Genomic DNA, 11,449 nt, shown 5'->3' on the forward strand with positions numbered 1-11,449 from the left:
TGGACAGCCATCCGTACTAAAACCCCAGATCTCTAGCGCACTGAGTGGTGTCAATGGTAAATGTGTCAAATACCGGTTGTGAAACAAACCGTACGGCAGAGTAACCTGAGAGCCGGTGGCAAGTGTGGCTCCAGCATAAATACCCTCTATCCGTAGCGATACACTGGAGCTTGGCCCCACTAAGCCTTCAGGAATAGGGATTTTTACTTTAGGAGGTTCCTGGATATATTGCTGGAACGTGTTGCCCCCGAGATGCCAGGCCATCCCCTCACTGGGTCTCTCTGCTTAGGTACCCGGGGGCTCAGTCTCCGAGGGGTTTCCCATCATTTACACTCCCGCCTGAAGTGTCCCTCTTCACCACAGTTGTAACAGACAACACCGGCCGTTCCCCTTCTCGCAGGACCCCGGCCACTAGCAGCCCTCTGTGTACGTCCGTCCCCTTAGGGGGTCCGTCTCCCCATCAGCTCCCCCATCATACGGGGGGGGGAGGCACCTGCTGATAACAAACGGGACATCTCAGTCCTAAACTCTGCCACGAGCTCCTTCACCACTCCCCGGGTGGGCTATCAGTGGTCACCTCAGCCAGGGGGACCACTACTGAGGTCTGTACCCTGTGGACAGAGGCCTCCCACGTCTCTATCACATTCTCCTCCTCTCTTACTTCTCTGATCAGCTCAATAAACGAGGGAGGGGAGGGTTGCATCTTATGAGACCGTCGGAGACCCCAAGCGATCAGGTCTGGCAAATGGGCACCTTTCCCCACTTGGTCCATTCTGAACTGATTCACCTTAGCCGTTTGAATGGCCTACTATGCCACAAGCAATTTATCTGCCTCTCTCGGCCAAAATGTAGGCAAAAAGTTTCTCCCCCTTCTCCTGAAACATGTTCTGAGACCCTGTCATGAGCTCCACTGGGCTTCCCATCGCGCCAAACACCTTTTCTAGCGTTTGCATGTGAGCCACAGAGGTAGCAGAGAGGTTCTGTGTCTTTACAGATCTCACTACAACAGCCGGCCCCGTCAAACTTTCAACCAGTCGCTGTCATTTTCATCATCAGGGCACGGCCACTCAAACTCCTCTTCACCTTTAGGGGTGGGGCTTCGTTCCCGAGAACAGGGTGAGCCTACGATAGCTGGGACTTTGAACCTGGGCATTCTCCCATTTATTCCCCAGGGAGGTAAGGACCGATACCAACTCAGAGTGCTCAGCCCTCGCTGGAGGACTCATTGGACCTTCCACATCAGACCACTCCTTCCCCTTGCTCCGCAGAAATGAGAGCAACTTGTCTTCAAAGTCTCTGTCCCCAGCTACAGAAAACTCAGCTTCTGATTCCGCACACTCACCTTCACTCCCCTCCTCCCGGGAAGTAGGGACAGCCTCTGGCCCCCCCCCCCCCTCTCCCAGGGCCCCGATAGTACCAGGCAGTTCTACTGCCCTTATGTCAGTGCTGGTCTGGACTAGAACAAAGTCTTTGCCGCCATTTTATCAAACCTCCGCTCCATCCCTGCAGCATCCATCACCACATATTGTAATCACTTTCCCGGACTATAGCTTAACACAGACTTAAACACACAACCCACTGGATCAATGCTCAGGGCAATCACACTGCATCCAATGGAATCGATCCCGGACGATACCCCACAATGGAACACCCCGGCATCCTTGGCTGCGCAAGTGCAGGGAAGACGACCTCCGACCCCACCAAACTCGTGAGTTTGAGGCGTGCTTGACCCCACCCCAAACCTCGGTATGTGTGGATGCTGTCAGTTGCTACCCTGTTACAAATTAATACCGCGAAATAACAGACAGTACACTGCATACGATTAAAGGAATTCTATTCCTGAATCTTAACTGAAGGGTTCGTAAAGAATAACAAAAAGAAAGGGGCCCATTCTAATCAAACAGTCTAATCAATCAAGTTGGAGCTCAGCTTGAACTTCTCTGTCAGTCACGCGCTGGGCCCTCGGTTCACGTGAAAGCCCACACCACCTTCCGAATGTCACTCCAATCCATCTCGCTCGATATAGAGAGAGTGATGAGGAGATTTACCAGGATGGGAGGGCGTACCTTATGAGAGTAGGTTGAGTGAACTTGGCCTTTTCTCCTTGGAGCGACGGAGGATGAGAAGTGAACAGATAGAGGGGTATTAGATGGTGTGTGGATAGCCAGGGGCTTTTTCCCAGGGCTGAAATGGCTAACATGAGTGGGCATAGTTTTAAGGTGCATGGAAGTAGGTACCGAGGGGATGTCAGGATTAAGTTTTTCACACAGAGAGTGGTGGGTGCGTGGAATGCACAGCCAGTGAGGGTGTTGGAGGCAGATAGTATAGGGTCTTTTAAGAGCCTCTTAGACAGGTACATAGAGCTTATAAAAATGGAGGGCTATGCGCTAGGGAAATTCTAGGCAGTCTCTACAGTATAACCATATAACAATCACAGCACGGAAACAGGCCATCTTGGCCCTCCTAGTCCGTGCCGAACTCTTAATCTCACCTAGTCCCACCTACCCGCACTCAGCCCATAACCCTCCACTCCTTTCCTGTCCATATACCTATCCAATTTTACCTTAAATGACACAACTGAACTGGCCTCTACTACTTCCACAGGAAGCTCATTCCACACAGCTATTACTCTCTGAGTAAAGAAATACCCCCTCGTGTTTCCCTTAAACTTCTGCCCCCTAACTCTCAAATCATGTCCTCTCGTTTGAATCTCCCCTACTCTCAATGGAAACAGCCTGTTCACGTCAACTCTATCTATCCCTCTCAAAATTTTAAATACCTCAATCAAATCCCCCCTCAACCTTCTATGCTCCAATGAATAGAGACCTAACTTGTTCAACCTTTCTCTGTAACTTAAGTGCTGAAACCCAGGTAACATCCTAGTAAATCGTCTCTGCACTCTCTCTAATTTATTGATATCTTTCCTATAATTCGGAGACCAGAACTGTACACAATATTCCAAATTTGGCCTTACCAATGCCTTGTACAATTTTAACATTACATCCCAACTTCTGTACTCAATGCTTTGATTTATAAAGGCCAGCGTTCCAAAAGCCTTCTTCACCACCCTATCTACATGAGAACTATGCACTGTTATTCCTAGATCACTCTGTTCCTCTGCATTCCTCAATGCCCTACCATTTACCCTGTATGTTCTATTTGGATTATTCCTGCCAAAATGTAGAACCTCACACTTCTCAGCATTAAACTCCATCTGCCAACGTTCAGCCCATTCTTCTAACTGGCCTAAATCTCTCTGCAAGCTTTGAAAACCCACCTCATTATCCACAACACCTCCTACCTTAGTATCATCAGCATACTTACTAATCCAATTTACCACCCCATCATCCAGATCATTTATGTATATTACAAACAACATTGGGCCCAAAACAGATCCCTGAGGCACCCCGCTAGTCACCGGCCTCCATCCCAATAAACAATTATCCACCACTACTCTCTGGCATCTCCCATCTAGCCACTGTTGAATCCATTTTATTACTCCAGCATTAATACCTAATGACTGAACCTTCTAAACTAACCTTCCATGTGGAACTTTGTGAAAGGCTTTGCTGAAGTCCATATAGACTACATCCAGTGCCTTACCCTCGTCAACATTCCTCGTAACTTCTTCAAAAAATTCAATAAGGTTTGTCAAACATGACCTTCCACGCACAAATCCATGCTGCCTACTCCTAATCAGATCCTGTCTATCCAGATAATTATTAATACTATCTCTAAGAATACTTTCCATTAAGTTACCCACCACTGATGTCAAACTGACAGGTCTATAATTGCTAGGCTTACTTCTAGAACCCTTTTTAAACAATGGAACCACATGAGCAATACGCCAATCCTCCGGCACAATCCCCGTTTATAATGACATCTTAAAGATCTCCGTCAGAGCTCCTGCTATTTCTACACAAACTTCCCTCAAGGTCCTGGGGAATATCCTGTCAGGACCCGGAGATTTATCCACTTTTAAATTTCTTAAAAGCGCCAGTACTTCCACCTCTTTAATTGTCATAGGTTCCATAACTTCCTTACTTGTTTCCCACACCTTACACAATTCAATATCCTTCTCCTTAGTGAATACCGAAGAGAAGAAATCATTCAAAATCTCTCCCATCTCCCTCAGCTCCACACATAGCTGACCACTCTGATTCTCTAAGGGGCCAATTTTATCCCTCACTATCCTCTTGCTTTTTGGTTACATGGTTGGCACAACATTGTGGGCTGAAGGGCCTGTAATGTGCTGTAAATTTCTATGTTCAAACAAACGGGTCTCCCACCGATCATATGCTATAACCGGTTCTCTGAAGTATCTCCTCTCTTTTCATCTCCTCTCGAACAAAAGCCCAAGATCAACCTTATTGTTCCTCCCCAAGAAAACCTCCCGCTGACTGGATGGCACACATTCCACATCATCCCTCATCTTCAACAATAACCCAGACAGGCTGAAAGCAGAGCCGACCCTCTCTCAGAGCGGCTGAATGAAATACCTACAGCATCACAGTAAAGATGTGAACCAGGGCATTACAATAGGAAGGCTGAGGAAACTTTAGAGAGTGTGCAGAGCAGATTTACCAGGATGCTTCCTGGATTAGAAAGTATTTCCTTTGAGGAAAGGTTGAGGGAGCTAGGGCTTTTCTCTCTGGAGCGAAGGAGGACGGGAGGTGAATTGCTAAAGTGGATGAGGTGAGAAGAGGCAGGTTTCCGGTGACATCATCATCGAGAATGGCAGCTTAAGTCACTAGCTCCTCCGGAAAAATGCGTATTAAGCCCCGTTAACCCATCAAATATATTTTTCGAAAAATGTTTGAACTGAAAAGGGGGCAAGAATGGGGAAAAGGAATGGAAATAAAAAAAGCAAAACTGTGGAGCCTGCATCCGAGAGGAGTGCAGCGAGCGGCTCTCCTACCCGACCGCGTGCTAGCGAGGCGGACACTGGGCCTCATTCAGGTGAAGCGGTGAATATGCTTGAAATTCTGAAAGGGATAAGGGAGTTCCCGAAAGAAATAGAGCAGCAGCTCCGTGATATTAAGTCAGAGCTCGCCAGCATTAATCAAAAAATAGCGGTGTCAGAGACTCGAATTGAGAAGGTGGAAGATCGTGTTCAAAACACAGAACGGATACTGAGTAAGACAATAAAAGTATTACATCACCAAGGAGGTAAATTGCTTGACCTGGAGGGAAGATCACGGCAGAAAAATATCAGAATCTACAACGTTCCTGAAGGAGCGGAGGACTCGTCTATGACGGAGTTTGTCAGAAAGTTATTGCGGGACGCGCTGGAGCTTCCCCCGGCTATGAGCTGGAAGTCGAACGAGCCCACCACGCATTAGTTCGGAAACCTACCCAAGATAGAAAGCCAAGCTCAATAACAAATTCCTTCGGTACAGCACCGAGATTCTACGAAGGGCCTGGGGTAAGAAGAGAGTGTTTTTAGAGGATAAATTAATATACTTCAACCAAGATTACACCACCCCCCCCACGGTCCTCCAGAAACGCAAAGAATACTCTGAAGTAAAGCGAGTACTAAAGCAAAATAAGATTAGATTTCAAACTCCGTACCCTCCTAAACTTCGAGTGTTTTATGACAACAGGACGTGGTTGTACCAGACGGTGGAAGAGGCGACTACAGACATGAAGGCCAGAGGGTTGCCCGTCAGCATGAACAAAATGAGGGAAAGCCTGGCTGAGGAATTATCCCGCTCCACTTGGGAGAAGGCAGGAATCGAGAATCGAGAAGGCAGGAGACGGGAGGAGGCCGAGAGAAATATATCAGGAGGAGACCAGGAGTTTCCCAAAGACAGTCCTCATCCCCTTCAGAAGAGCCATAAGGGTTGGCTAACTTTAAAAATGTTGAGAAGCTAAACGGAAGCAAAAGTACACAGTGATATACCTATCTCGAGAAATACTTATTATAATGTGGATTTTATATTACTTAGTTGTTATTCTTTATTTGCTCACTTACTCCTTTTTCCCCACCAAAATGAGAATATATATATGTGTGCATATATGTGTATGTGTGTAATGTGTGTGTGTGTGTGTGTGTGTGTGTGTGTGTGTGTGTGTGTGTGTGTGTGTGTGTGTGTGTGTGTGTGTGTGTGTGTGTGTGTGTGTGTGTGTGTGTGTGTGTGTGCGCGCAGATATATAGGAGGAGTACACAGGGAAATCTTTTCTGTGTAATGGATTTGTTCACTGACTTTTACGAATACTGCAATGGGAGCCCTCAACTCACAAGTAGGAGGGGTTCTCCCCCACAGCTAGCCATTTCTTCTCGCTCAATGCAGGGTCATCTACTAGAGACCTCAGCCTTGGAATCACACGTTCGTTGCTATTTTTGTTATTATTTGCATTTTTTGGTTCTTATTTGTTCAGGAAGTAGATTGATTAAGTTTTATTCTAATTTCAATGATACATTGACAGATAAATACAGATGGCTAAGGACAAAGTAAAATTCATTTCTTTTAATGTCAATGGGCTATTAAATCCAATCAAGCGTAAGAGAATTTTATCCAAAATGAAAAAAAGAACAAGCCCATGTAGTATATTTACAGGAAACTCATTTAAGTGATAATGAGCATAAAAAAAACTAAAGAGAATGGGCTTCACTAATCTGTTTTTCAAGATTCAACATTCGAAAACTTTATTGTCATTCTAACCGTACATCAGCTCTGCAGGGCAGAATGAGACAGCGTTTCCCAGGAGCAGTGCAATTATAACATAACAAACACAACACTAAATAATAAACATAACAATAAATAGTAAAACACAACAGCCACGTGTCAGTTAAAAACAAGTTATAAGAGTCCAGTGCAAGTTAAAAGTATCCAAAGCAGAGTCAGGTAGAGCAGCTATTTAGCAGTCTGCCTGCCTGTGGGAGGAAGCTGTTTAGTAGCCTTGTGGTTTTTGTTTTGATGCTCCTGTAGCTTCTGCCTGATGGCAGAAGAACAAACAGTTTATGGAGAGGGTGTGAGGGGTCTTTAATGATGTACTGTGTCTTCTGGAGGCATTGATTCTGAGAAAGGTCTTGGACAGAAGGTAGGGAGACCCCAGTAACCTTCTCTGCTCCCCTAACCACCCTCTGCAAGGCTTTTTTTGTTGGCAGCACTGCAGCTGGAGTCCCAGGTTGTGATGCAAAAGGTCAGCACACTCTCAACCACGCCTCTGTAGAATGTAGTTAAGATGTTAGTGGGGAGTGATACTTGTTTAAGCTTCCTCAGAAAGTACAATTTCTGCTGGGCTCGTTTCACAATCCCAGTGGTGTTCCTGTACCAGGTGAGATTGTCCGAGATCTGCACCCCTAGGAACTTGATGTTTTCCACTCTTTCCTCATATAAATCAGGACATAGGAGAGGAGTTGCTATTCTTATTCCAAGTAAGCTAAATTTTGAAAAAGTATTAGAAATGGGAGATAAAGAGGGCAGATATATTCTGGTAAGGGGGAATATAGACGGCAATTCAGTTATTCTATTGAATGCATACACACCCCCGGGAAGTGATACTGGTTTCTTTCAGAAAATTATTGATATTATGGTAACAGAAACAGAAGGTCTCCTGATATGTGGGGGAGACTTAAATTTACAATTACAACCAAACTTAGACTCTTCCAATAGAAAAACCTATGAAACAAAATCTTTACATAAGAAAGTTAATACACTTTTTGAAGATGTTGGGTTAATTGATATATGGAGGGATCTTTTCCCTGATTACACCATTATTCTGCTCCCCATTCTATATATACAAGAATAGGCTATTTCATAACATTTGGAAAAGACAAAGACAAAATAAACACCTGTGGAATTGGGACAATAGATGTAAGTGACCATACACCTATATATTTATCTGTTGATTTTGACCTACAACCAAAGAATACTATTTGGAAACTAAATTCAAGACTACTCAATGATCCATACTTTCAGGAACAAATTAAAAAAGAAATTGGTCTCTACTTAGAATTTAATGATAATGGAGAGATTTCACCTCCCATTTTATGGGGTACTCTGAAGGTGGTCTTAAGAAGGAAAATTATAGCGATATCTTCATATAAGAAAAAAATAAGGAATAAAACTTGAGAGGAATTACAAAAAGAAACTAGAGAAAAAAACACAAATTGAATTTGGCACAGGATACATTAGGGGAAATTAAAAGAATTAGGAATGAAATAAATAATTTGGCTACACAAGAAATCAGGAAAAACTTAACGCTTCTGAAACAGAGACATTATGAAAGTGGATCGAAATCTATGAAAATACTGGCATGGAAAATGAAAAAAAAGATAGCAGAAAATACAATTCATAAAATTAGGGACCCAAAAACGAAAATGATAAAAAAATAAGCTGAGTGAAATTCAAGAAGCTTTTGAAGTGTTTTACAAAACTCTATATTCCAAAGTTCCAGGGGGAAGCATAACCCAAATTGACACCTTCCTGAATTCTCTAGAGTTACCCACTTTAAGCGAAGAACAAAATAGAACGATGAATGCTGACATAACTGAAGTTGAATTAAAAGCTGCAATTAGTAGGCTTAAATTAAGCAAGTCACCAGGATCAGGTGGGTATATAGCAGAGCTGTACAAAGAATTTAGAAATGAGTTAATTCCTGTTTCACTCCCCACACTGAAATGGGCTCTAAAAAAGGCACAAATGCCACCCAGTTGGAAGGAAGCGATAATCTCAGCTATACCGAAAGAAGGATCAAATGGAATGCAGGTCATTTAGACCAATATCCGTTCTTAATGTAGATTATAGTTTATTTACCTCTATCATGGCCAAATGATTAGAGGAGTTTCTACCCATACTGATACGTAATGATCAGACAGGTTTTATACAACAACACCAGACTCAAGACAATATACAAAGGACACTTCACATTACGGATCATATACAAAAAAATAAAATCGAAGCAATGGTGATAAACGTGGATGCTGGAAAAGCATTTGATTCGGTTAATTGGAATTTTCTTTACAGAGTTTTACTTAGATTTGGTTTCCAAGACACGATTATTAAAACCATACAGACACTCCTACTGCTAGGATTAAAATCAATGGATATTTATCAAAGAGTCTTACCCTAGAAAGGGGCACGAGACAGGGTTGTGCATGGTCTCCACTACTCTTCGCGTTATATCCGGAACCATTAGCTCAATGCATCAGACAAAATGATGATATCAGGGGAATTGCTATTAAAGGGACAGAGCATAAATTGGCTTGTTACGCGGATGACATTTTGATCTATCTAGGGCAAACAACATACTCTTTATCTAAATTGATGCAATCCTTTGAACAATATGGTCAATTATCAGGATACAAGATCAACATAGATAAAATCCAATTACTTTCATATTAGTATAGCCCACCAAGAGAAATTAAAAGTCGATACCCCTGGGCAAGGCACACAGAGTCTTTCAAAATTATCCGAATGTAATTATCAGCCTTTACATTAAAAAATTAAGAAAGATGTGGCAAGATGGAAGCTGATTCCTTTTTTCAGTCTCAGTTTAAGAATTGAGTCTATTAAAATGAATACACTGCCCAGACTGTTATATCTCTTTCAGACCCTACCAATTGAGATTAATCAAAATCATTTCAATGAATGGGACAAGATGTTATCAACAACACACACAAAATGCTGGTAGAACACAGCAAGCTAGGCAGCATCTACAGGGAGAAGCGATGTCGACGTTTCGGGCCGAGACCCTTCGTCAGGACTAACCGAAAGGAAAGATAGTAAGAGATTTGAAAGTAGTGGGAAGGGGAGGGGGAAATGCGAAATGATAGGAGAAGACCGGAGGGGGTGGGATGTAGCTCAGAGCTGGAAAGGTGTTCGGCGAAAGTGATACAGAGCTGGAGAAGGGAAAGGATCATTGGACAGGAGGCCTCAGGAGAAAGAAAGGGGGGGAGCACCAGAGGGAGATGGAGAACAGGCAAACAACTAAATATGACAGGGATGGGGTAAGAAGGGGAGAAGGGGCATTAACAGAAGTTAGAGAAGTCAATGTTCATGCCATCAGGTTGGAGGCTACCCAGCCGGTATATAAGGTGTTGTTCCTCCAACCTGAGTTTGGATTCATTTTGACAATAGAGGAGGAGGGATAGACATATCAGAATGGGAATGGGACATGGAATTAAAACGTGTGGCCACTGGGAGATCCTGCTTTTTCTGGCGGACCGAGTGTAGGTGTTCCACGAAACAGTCTCCCAGTCTGCGTCGTTATCAAGGTATATTTGTGTGGTAAACTATGTGTATACCTGTCTGGACATGCCCCTCTGCTGACTGCTCCTGTGGCTCCTCCCATAGACCCCTCAATTTGGCAGGGTAAAAGGCCTACAGTTCGTCTCAAAACTTTGCATTTAGCAAAGGAAAAGGGGGAATGGGGCCTACCTTCTCTTAGAGATTATTATTTTACAGCATAGTTGAGAGCTGTGATATGTTGGTGTAACCCATCATATGACACTCAATGGAAAAACATTGAGGAGCGGGTACTTCCCATCCCCATACAAGAAATTTTGTCTGATAACAACCTGCAAAGGTACATAAATACTATTGATAACCCATGGGTGAAATTGACTCTTAAAATATGGAAAACTACTATAAAAGAATATAATCCAGAAGGAGATATTGCAATTCTTAAATGGTGTGCATATGACTCGGATTTTACACCAAATAAATTGGATGCTAGATTTAAGGACTGGACAGCTAAAGGAATAACAGTTCTTTGCAACATAATGAAAGAAGGAACACTGTTCAGTTTTGAAATGCTTAAAAAGAAACACTTATTAGAAAAACAAGATTTTTATCGGTATTTACAGATGTGACAATATGTTAATAAGACGCTTAAAAATGTAACCAAGGTAAATACATGCTGGATAGAGCTCTTTGATGAACTTCAATAAAACAATAAATTACAAAAAAAATAGATAAGAGGCACAGATTGAGTGGACAGCCAAAGACACTCTTCCCAGGGCAGAAATGGACAACACATGGGGACAGAATATTAAGGTGATTGGAGGAAAGTATAAGGGGGGAAAGGTAAATTTCTCTTTCCACACAGAGTGGTCGGTGCATGGAACATCCTGCCAGGGGTGGTGGTAGAGGCAAATTCATTAGGGACATTTAAGAAACTCTTAGATAAGCACATGGGTGATAGAACAGTGCAGGACTTGTCGGAGGGAAGGGTTAGATTGATCCTGGAGTACGTTAATGGGTTGGCAGATGTGGGGCCAAAGGGGCTGTACTTTGCTGTACTGTTCTATGTTCTATGATTTGCATGAAACTGTAAATGGGTTGTTTTTTTGTATTTTTTCTGAAATACCCGCTTCGCTGCCGCTGCTACTGTGTGGTCCAGAATCTCCAGAGGAGAAGGCCTCTGAGACCTTGTCTTTGCTTGTTTCGGCAGCCGGGACGAGGTCGAAGGCGCTCAGCAGAGAATGGCATTCGGGAGGCTG

Source organism: Hypanus sabinus, unplaced genomic scaffold (genome assembly GCF_030144855.1).
Source record: "Hypanus sabinus isolate sHypSab1 unplaced genomic scaffold, sHypSab1.hap1 scaffold_202, whole genome shotgun sequence".
NCBI classification, from domain to species: Eukaryota; Metazoa; Chordata; class Chondrichthyes; order Myliobatiformes; family Dasyatidae; genus Hypanus; species Hypanus sabinus.